This window comes from Morus notabilis, unplaced genomic scaffold, assembly GCF_000414095.1.
Source record: "Morus notabilis unplaced genomic scaffold, ASM41409v2 Scaffold549, whole genome shotgun sequence".
NCBI lineage: Eukaryota > Viridiplantae > Streptophyta > Magnoliopsida > Rosales > Moraceae > Morus > Morus notabilis.
Window position 1 is genome coordinate 201,908 of NW_010363732.1, and position 9,089 is coordinate 210,996.

The window sequence follows — 9,089 nt, forward strand, 5'->3', positions numbered from 1 at the left end:
CTTTTGAAATACTATTACCGTCTTTACACCCATTATATATTTTATTGAGCTTCAAAGAAAGCAAATCAGGGAAAAGAAGCTAAGAAGTGTACCTTTCAGCATTATGTGTTATATCAGGAATTCATTTCAAGAACTGAGGAAGGTATTTTGTTATGCAAAGAGGTCTAGAAAGAGCTCGCAAAGGCTGAGCCATTTGTAAGTTGAGGCCAAACTTGTCGTCCATATTGATTGTCTCCGGTGAGACCCCAGTTTCCAACTTCCAATCAAAGGAATGAAGCAGAGAACCCAACATCAAGTGAAACATCGGCGTCGCCAGTGGCAAGCCGGGCCATATTCTATGCCCACCGCCAAAGGGAATGAGCTCAAAATGGCGGCCGCTGCGATCAATATTCAATTCCAAGAACCTCTCTGGCATGAACTTATCCGGGTTTTCAGAAATGTTTTAAGTCTCTGGAAATGGCCCATACATCGATTAGCAATTGCGCACCTTTGGGGATGGTATAGCTGCAGACCTCGACCTCGCTCCAGCTTTACCGGGAAGCAGCAACAGAACTGTTGGGTGGAAACGGAAGATTTCTTTGACAATGGCTTGTAAGTAAGGAAGCCGAACTATATCTGATTCTTTCACTTTGTTTCCTTCGCCAATAACTTGATCTAGCTCTGCTTGTGCCTTCGCCAATAAATATATCTGTGGGGCTTTTAATAGCTCAGCCATTGACCACTCCAACATGGATGAAGTCGTTTCAGTCCCCGCAGAAAATATATTCTATTTCATAAACTCAATCTTATAATCAACAAACGAAAATGAACACATTACAAGTCCAACAGCTTAAGTTTTTATACAATATCTATATCAAGCAAATTCAAGAACAAATGTGAATTATACGCAGCACCAAAAGAGCTTACCAGTCATAAATGTTCAATCATAGTTCTGTCTAGCTGTTCATCCTCTCTCTTCTCTTGACCGGTCACCGTCATGTTTATAAGGGTGTCCAATATATCATCATCTTTCCAGAACCACTCACTTCTCTGAGTCGAAATCTTTCATTGATCATACGATCAAACAAGTCAAACATTTTCTTAAAGTATATTGCGGTGCGCCTTCTAATGCCTTGGGGGAATCTTCCTAAGAAAAGGGAAACAGTCGGCCAAGTTCGGCTTTCCAAGCTATTCCATGATATTTGACACAGTTTCCCTGACCTCTCCTTAAGTGTCCGAGTCTGGATCAGCCAAATCCGAAGAGAAAAAAATTGGTCGACAACATATTCATGGAAGCTCTGAAAGCTGTCCTCCCAATCTCTACCGCTTCACAGGCGTCGACGATTTTTCGGACATCACGCAGGAGCTCTTGCGCCTTGTTGTGCCTCAGGTTCATGTTAGCGTCAAGAACCTTAGCAGAAAGCAAATGGGAGTTGCAAATTTTGCGAAGGTTTCTGCAAAAGGGAACCAAGGCACGCTGAACCGGTTGTGTTCGCAGGCACGCATTACGTCCGGGATCATTCGGTTGCAGAAGAACTGGCTGTGTGTTTGCATAACTTCTTTAGCCATGGTTGGTGAGGAACAGTATGTCTGCGAAAGCCTGCCTAAGGACTTTTGGGGTTTGTCACCAAGCTCCGAGAGGTTTCCTATGATGGGAAGAGGCTTTGGACCAGGTGGAAGTTGCTTTTTGCTTTTAGGATTTGCTAATGAATTGTAGGCTTGAATTGAGAAGCAAAGGATGAGAACAAGACAAAATAAACAGGTGAAAATATCCATCTTTTCCCTGTTGCAAACAGTGGAAGATCAGCGCCCTAAGGTTAAGAAAATTGTGAGTGGGACTGCAGTTTCCACTTCACTTTTGCCGATATTTCTCAATTGTGTTTAATGTTCCTTATTCCAAAAACAAACAAAAAACAAAAGTCTGATGTTTGTTATTATTATTTTTCTGTCACGATATGATTTGAAGTTTATTGCATCAACAAAGCCTGTTTTATAAGTGTCGTGCTGGTAGTTCTACTTTACAGGTATTGGGTTGTCGATTTGATGTCGTTTTGTAATTAATTCCCTAAACGACGAGTAACTTGTCAGTTATTGGGTTTCACGACAATATTGATACGTAAAATCGACATTTCAACTAGAAATTGGGACAGGGGCCGCGCGAACGCAGGCCCCCACTGCCACAAATTATGACGTAGGCTCCACCACTTTGGGTAGACCTTAGCTTGGCACCCTTCCCAAGTGCAATGGAAGTCACAAAGCTAGGCCATGGGCCTTCTCGATCGCCCATTGACCCCGCCCAGGTAAGTATGTACCAAAATGCATGGCCCTTTGGTTTTATACACCTTCCAAACCCTCCTTTTCTGTGTTTTTCCAATGTGGGATTACTTTTACACGTCACAAACAAGCTGTTTCCTATTCGGATTTGATGCTTATTAATTAATCACGAGGGAACAATTTCAATGCCTCTCTCGCCATCACCTTTTTGATTGGAAATTGTATGGCGTTTCTTACACTTCTTGATAATTGGGAATAATCGTACGAAGTATGTGATTAAAAATGAGTGTCTGAAATATGAACAACTAGAAGGTTAGTTTGAAAATCTAGCATAAGATTTAAGAAGATAACCACACAATTAAGTCAACTTTTTAAATCTTTTAAGGGTCACGTCTATTTGATATAAGCTACTTCTATATGGGACTATAATGACTATGAATCTATTAAAATCTTAATGCTCATCTGGTAAGGGGTTCTAGGGTTTAAACACACGGGTTGAATAGAAGCTTCGTCTGGGCTTCAAAAACAGATTTGCGTTAAAATTCTGACAGAACATTTGAACCTAGTTTTGCCTATTTGAACCCATATGGTTCTTACTCTCAGAAAATCCCCCCCCCCCCCCCCTCCTCCCGCTTTTTCAAAACCCCCCCCCCCCCCCCAGTTTTGCCTATTTGAATCCATATGATTCTTACTTTGAAAAAATGTCATATTTTAACTCGAATCCGCGAAACGAACGATATCTAAGTAAATTGGGACAATTTTATAAATTAATGACTCGTTCTGAAATCTTTTAAAAGTCAAAGAATCAAAATGAAATTTAAAATTCCGAAACTAAAAATGAAATTACCCATAGATAACAACATATATATATAACGAAAAATTATATAACAACTAGATCAAAATAGATATTTAGATGTTTTATAAATCATGTCATTAATATTATAAAACTATTTTTTAGTTCTCGTTTACAGGTATAATTCCGTCGTTTGTCGAACTTCTAAACGACGAGTAACTTGTCATTTATTGGGTTTGACGACATTATTGATAGGGAAAATCGACATTTCAACTAGAAATTGGGACAGGGGCCGCGCGAACGCAGGCCCCCACTGCAACAAATAATGACGTAGGCTCCACCACTTTGGGTAGACCTTAGCTTGGCGCCCTTCCCAAGTGCAATAGAAGTCGCAAAGCTAGGCCATGGGCCTTCTTGATCGCCCATTGACCCCACCCAGGTAAGTGACTAAAACTTTTCACGGCCCTTTGGTTTTATGCACCTTCCAGATCCTCCTTGTCTGTGTTTTTCCGATGTGGGATTTTTACTCATCATCAATTAGTTGTCATTGCTGGGCTTAAATCAGGTAGCAAAATTTTAATAGTAAGGTTTAAAATTTAAGTATAGCAAAAATGTTTTAAATATTCATGTAAAATCTTAATATGATGAAAGTGTTATCAAGCAGAATGGGTCGGGTATGCTTCTCTTATCCTACTACCGTCTTTACTTTTACCTTTATACCTACCTCCATACTTGTTTTATTAGGGTCAGGGTCGGAGGATCCTTATCAAAAAGACTTTTCATATACTCTAAAGTTCCTCCACCGAATTGTAGTACGGAATCATCTCCAAAGATCTCGGTCAAAGCAGGCATATGCCAAATGTGAATACCCCCTGAAGCCACGGGCAGAACACCTGGTAGAGAAACCCTATTCACTTATTTGGGCTTCTATTGAATCGAGATATCTATTTACGCATTAAGGAAAAAAAAACCTTGTGATATTATTAACACATAAAGTAAATTGCATCAGATTAAATATATAATTCAATAACTTAATATTGATATATCATGAAAATAAACTAAAGTCTCAAAAGAAAATCCAAACATCAAAAGTAATTGATAAAATCTCAAAATCATATGAAATCACATTTTAACTATTAAAAGCTCGACGACTTCCTTCTCATTTGTGGTGCCCTAATATAAACAATATAAAATTAACTTCTTCTAAACTGCACATGGTTCTCTCACAGCTTTTTCCACTCACATTTTAATAGTCTTATAAAAAAAAGAATTAACTTGGGACAATTTATAAATTTAGAACTCAGTCATGCGACGCTTTACAAGTCAAGTGCCAAACTAGAATTTTTCCAATAATTCAAGGACAAAAACTGAGATTAACTAAATAAAAGAATATATGTATACACATATATATAAAAACTATATGACAAATAGAGCAAGATGGATATTCAGCTTTTCTTATAAATGACAGCACATTGAAATTTTAATATGGAGACTGACGTGGGAGGCAAGATGATATGAACCAACTAATAAATCTTTATTTGTTCTCCAAACTAAGCAGGTTTACAAGGCGTATTGTTTTAGGCTCCGTTTATTTCACCGATTTGAGTTTAAAATTTGAGTTTTGCTACAGTAAAAAACTCTTAAAAATAGTCACATCTAACTTTTTTACTACAGTAAAAAGTTTTCATATAAAGTCACATCTCAACTCGAATTAAAAACTCGGCCCTTAATTTCTTCTTTTCTGCGTGGTAAACAGACATGCACCTTTAGTCTCGTAATAGTATTATTATCAGCATCATCATCCATTATTATTTATCAGTAGCATGATGATACACACTAGTATTTGTTAGTATTGTTTATTAAGAGCATGATGATGTAATAACATGTAGAGAAAATTAGAGAACTGGTTTTAGAGTGCACGACTCTGAATTTTTTTATTTATTAGTCTTAATTAATACTTTTTTGACTAATATAATTATTTAGTTATAAAAAATATTAATTAAAATTTTGTCTCTTTTCTCCTAACATGTGTCCTACAAATGGTTTCACATGGACCCAACACTAATATTTGGTCGTCGCGCTGTAGGAATAGCTCGCAAATGTTGGGCCATTTGTAAGGTGATCCCAAACTTTTCTTCCATGTTCATAGTTTCCGGTCTAACCCCATCCTCCAACTTCCAATCAAAGGAGTGAAGCAAAGAACCCAGCATCAAGTGCAACATTCGCGTTGCCAATGGCAATCCAGGACATATTCTGCGCCCAGCACCGAAGGGAATGAGCTCAAAATCCCGGCCTCCAAAATCCATATTCAATTCCAAAAATCTCTCTGGCATAAACTTGTTGGGATTTTCCCAAATGCTGGGGTCTCTCCCCATGGCCCATACATTGACTAGCACTTGAGAATCCTTCGGGATGGTACGCCCGCAGACTTCGACATCACTTTCAGCTTTGCGAGGAATCAGAAACGGAACCGGAGGATGCAAGCGGAGGGTTTCTTTGACAATGGCTTGCAAATAAGGGAGTCGAGTTATGTCTGATTCTTTCACTTGGTTTCCTTTGCCAATAACTTGTTCTAGCTCCGCTTGCGCTTTTGACATGATCTCTGGGGCTTTTAGTAGCTCAGCCATTGACCACTCGAACGTGGATGTAGTGGTTTCGGTGCCAGCGCCAAATAAATCCTTTTTCACACATTTCAAATTTATAATCAAACAACTAAAAGAAACGTTATAAACGCAAATTCAAGCAAAAGAAAGCATATATGGTACTAGAATCTTGTTATTTTTTTCTTTGGATTTGGTCAGAAATTGCACTGTAGTACTGATTAAAATCTCCTTCTCTGTCTTGAGGTTTTGTGCCAATAATTCGATTGGATTTTATTGGGTCCTTGATCCACAGATTAAACAATTATTACTCTTAAAAATTCATGTGTGAGAGTAATAACGCGACTTCTTGATACACAGTTTGATGGAATTGTCAGAAAAAATTCTTCATCAATTTTAGAAACATCATAGTAATAAAACCTTCAAACTGCAGGTTGAAGGTCAAAATGAGACAAGTCTAATCTTTTAGGGGCTTCTTTGAAAATAATCTTAAATCTTATAGAAGTAGTGAAGAGCTTGCTTACCAGTAATAAATGTTCAATTGTATTTTTGTCTAGGTGATCATATTCTCTCTTCTCTTCACCGATCACCATCATGTCGATAAGAGTGTCCAGAATATCATCGTATTTCACAGAACTACTCGGTTTTCTGAGTCGCAACCTTTGGTCAATGGCACGATCGAACAAGTCCAACATTTTTTGGAAGTGAATACTGATGCGCCTCCTAATGCCTTGGGGGTCAATCTTCTTAAGAATCGGGAAATAATCAGCCACGTTCGGTTTTCCCAACTCTTCAGATATGCCGTGCACAGCCTCCATGAGCTCTCTTACGTTGTCGGAATTTGAATCAGCTAAATCCATAGAGAAAAAAGTTGTCGACAAGAGATTCAAAGTAGCTTTGAAAGCAGCTTTCCCAAACTCGACAGCCTCACCGACCTCGACGCTTTGATGGACATGACGTAGGAGCTCTTGTACCTTGTTGTGCCTCAGATTCATGTTGGCATCAAGAACCCTAGCAGCAAGCAAGTGGACAGTGCTTATTTTTCGAAGCTCTCTCCACAAAGTTGAGACAGGCGAGAAAACCACGCTGACCTGGCTATGATCGGTTGCGCGGGCGGCTTCTGTGATTGTTCGGTTGGAGAAGAATTGGCTGTGTGTTTGCATGACTTCCTTAGCCATGGTTGGTGATGAAACGACAATAGTTGTTAGTTGGCCGAGTTTAAGACACATAATCGGACCATAAGTCTGGGAAAGCCTGGCCAAGGACTTGTGGGGTTTGTCACCGAGCTCCAACAGGTTTCCTATGATGGGAAGAGGTTTTGGACCAGGTGGAAGTAGATCTTTGGTTCTGGGCCGATTTGCAAATGAATTGAAGGCTTGAATTGAGATACAAAGGATGAGAACAAGACACAATAAACTGGTGAAAATATCCATCTCTTCCCTGTTGCAAAACAGCGGAAGAATAACACCCGAAGGTTAAGAAAATTGTGAGTGGGACTATATATTTTCCACTTCATTAATTTGCCGATGTCTCAATGACGTTTACTGTTCCTTGTTCCAAAAAAAAAAAGGCCTGACTTTTGTTAATATTATTTTTTTTGTAACGGATATAGTTTGATATTTGTTGCACCATTAATTAGACAAAATCTTGAATAATGTGAACAAGTACAAGTTTGGTTAGTCTGAATATGCTAGAATTTTCAACAACAAAAAAAAAAAGTCAATTGCGTAGATGTATAAACGTCTTATTTATAACATAAAATTTTTTTTTTTTTTTTTTTTTTTAAGAAAGTAGTATGAAACTGTCTAATCGTCCTATGTGCCTATTTAGACTATTAAATTATCGTAAGCTTGCCGACCCAAATAATATTCACCAAATTAGGGATTGCCACCGTGACAAATTGTCCCACTTTGAATAATGTCTACGCGTAATTATTATCTGCACCTAAACTGCTTGATAAAATTATTTTTAATGTTTTAAAATAACTTGCTAGTTGTTTTCTGTTGTTTTTTTTTTTTTGTTTTTTTTTTTTTTGTTTTGTTTATAGATGAAAACTGTGACGATTGTTTTTTTTTTTTTTTTTTTTTTTTTTTTTTTTTTTTTTTTTTGTTTTGTTTATAGATGAAAACTGTGACGCCCTTCCTTTGAGGCCGCCACTGTTACTAACTTTTTAACTTGTACTTACTGGGGTTTCTTAAAATTTGCGGAACATTTTATTTTTTTAATATAAGAAAGAATACTTTCATAATTTGTAACAATAATTTCAAATAAGTGAATCACTAAATTTCTTAAAGCTTTTCTTAATTTCAGTTAAGATAAAACGTTCTAAAAATATCTTTCAAACAGAACAGCATTTGAACTCTTATTTCAAATGCTCTTTAAAAGCCTTTCTAAAACTAGCCAATTCAATCGGGCCATTTAATTTTGACTTTAAAACGGATTTCGTGAGAAATCTTAAATTCAAGTACATCTTAAAGCCCTTTTAAAATCAATCATTTAAATCGTCATGTTTAAAATTTATTTATTTGTTGCATGCTCTGTTGCAACGTTCTAAAACTTAAATACTCAAAACGAGAGTTGTTAGCTACAACCTCGGTTTCCTTAACATACATATGTACCTATACTTTTTAAACATACATGCTTGAAACCTTTAAATCATATATACATATACATAATTTTTCTTAAACTTACTGCGGAAGATAACTGCGTGAGCGGTATCCATTCCCATCTCCACCATTCGTCCGCCGCTTGCCATTGCCCTTCAAGAATTGCTGATAGGTTTCTTACCTACAGCATGAACATATCTGATTGAGCTTTCGCTCAGCAAGTAGGAACTATATCTCACAAAATAACTGTAAGTACACATGAATAAATATGCATGAGCTGATTATGCTTAATTATGATGTCTTATCATAATCTTATTATCTTATCTTATCTTTCTTACTGATGGGCCCGAGTGCTCGCGTACCACTTGCGCGCAATCATCGGAACGTGAGGGTTTGCAAGGTCCCCCACGACACCGTGATTATAACTTGAATGCCTCCCTTAAGTCGGAGGACATTATTGTTATTTTCTTTTTCTCCCTTGTGGAGCATGAGTTACCTCCCTTGTGGAGGCTGGTACGGCACTCAACTGATATTATTCTTATAAGTTCCTCTTGACTTATTAAGGTGTATGCAATATGACATAGCAAAGCATACTATAACATAGAATGTACTCAAATACATATACTTCATGTGCACTGCTTAAGTGTATGCAGTATGATCTAGCATAGTATACATAACATTAAATTAACTCAAGCACATATAATTCATGTGTGCTGCTTATGTGTATGCAGCATGACATAGCATCGCATACAATACTTAAAGCATAAACATGCATATATAACATGTGTAACTTTTCCTTTAAAATCTATTCATACTGTAGGCGAGATTCCTACTTAC

General features: G+C 37.4%; 2 non-coding genes and 2 pseudogenes across 2 annotated transcripts; all 4 read right to left on the reverse strand.

Moving 5' to 3' along the window:
• Nucleotides 1-89: 89 nt before the first annotated feature.
• Nucleotides 90-1,755, reverse strand: LOC112092844 (annotated as a pseudogene).
• Nucleotides 1,756-2,125: 370 nt separating this feature from the next.
• Nucleotides 2,126-2,287, reverse strand: LOC112092845. Its single transcript, XR_002902782.1, has one exon. It is a non-coding gene; the product is annotated as a U1 spliceosomal RNA (small nuclear RNA).
• A 1,044-nt stretch (nucleotides 2,288-3,331) lies between these two features.
• Nucleotides 3,332-3,493, reverse strand: LOC112092848. The gene has a single exon (XR_002902785.1). It is a non-coding gene; the product is annotated as a U1 spliceosomal RNA (small nuclear RNA).
• A 1,568-nt stretch (nucleotides 3,494-5,061) lies between these two features.
• Nucleotides 5,062-7,102, reverse strand: LOC21390180 (annotated as a pseudogene).
• Between the last annotated feature and the right edge of the window lie 1,987 nt (nucleotides 7,103-9,089).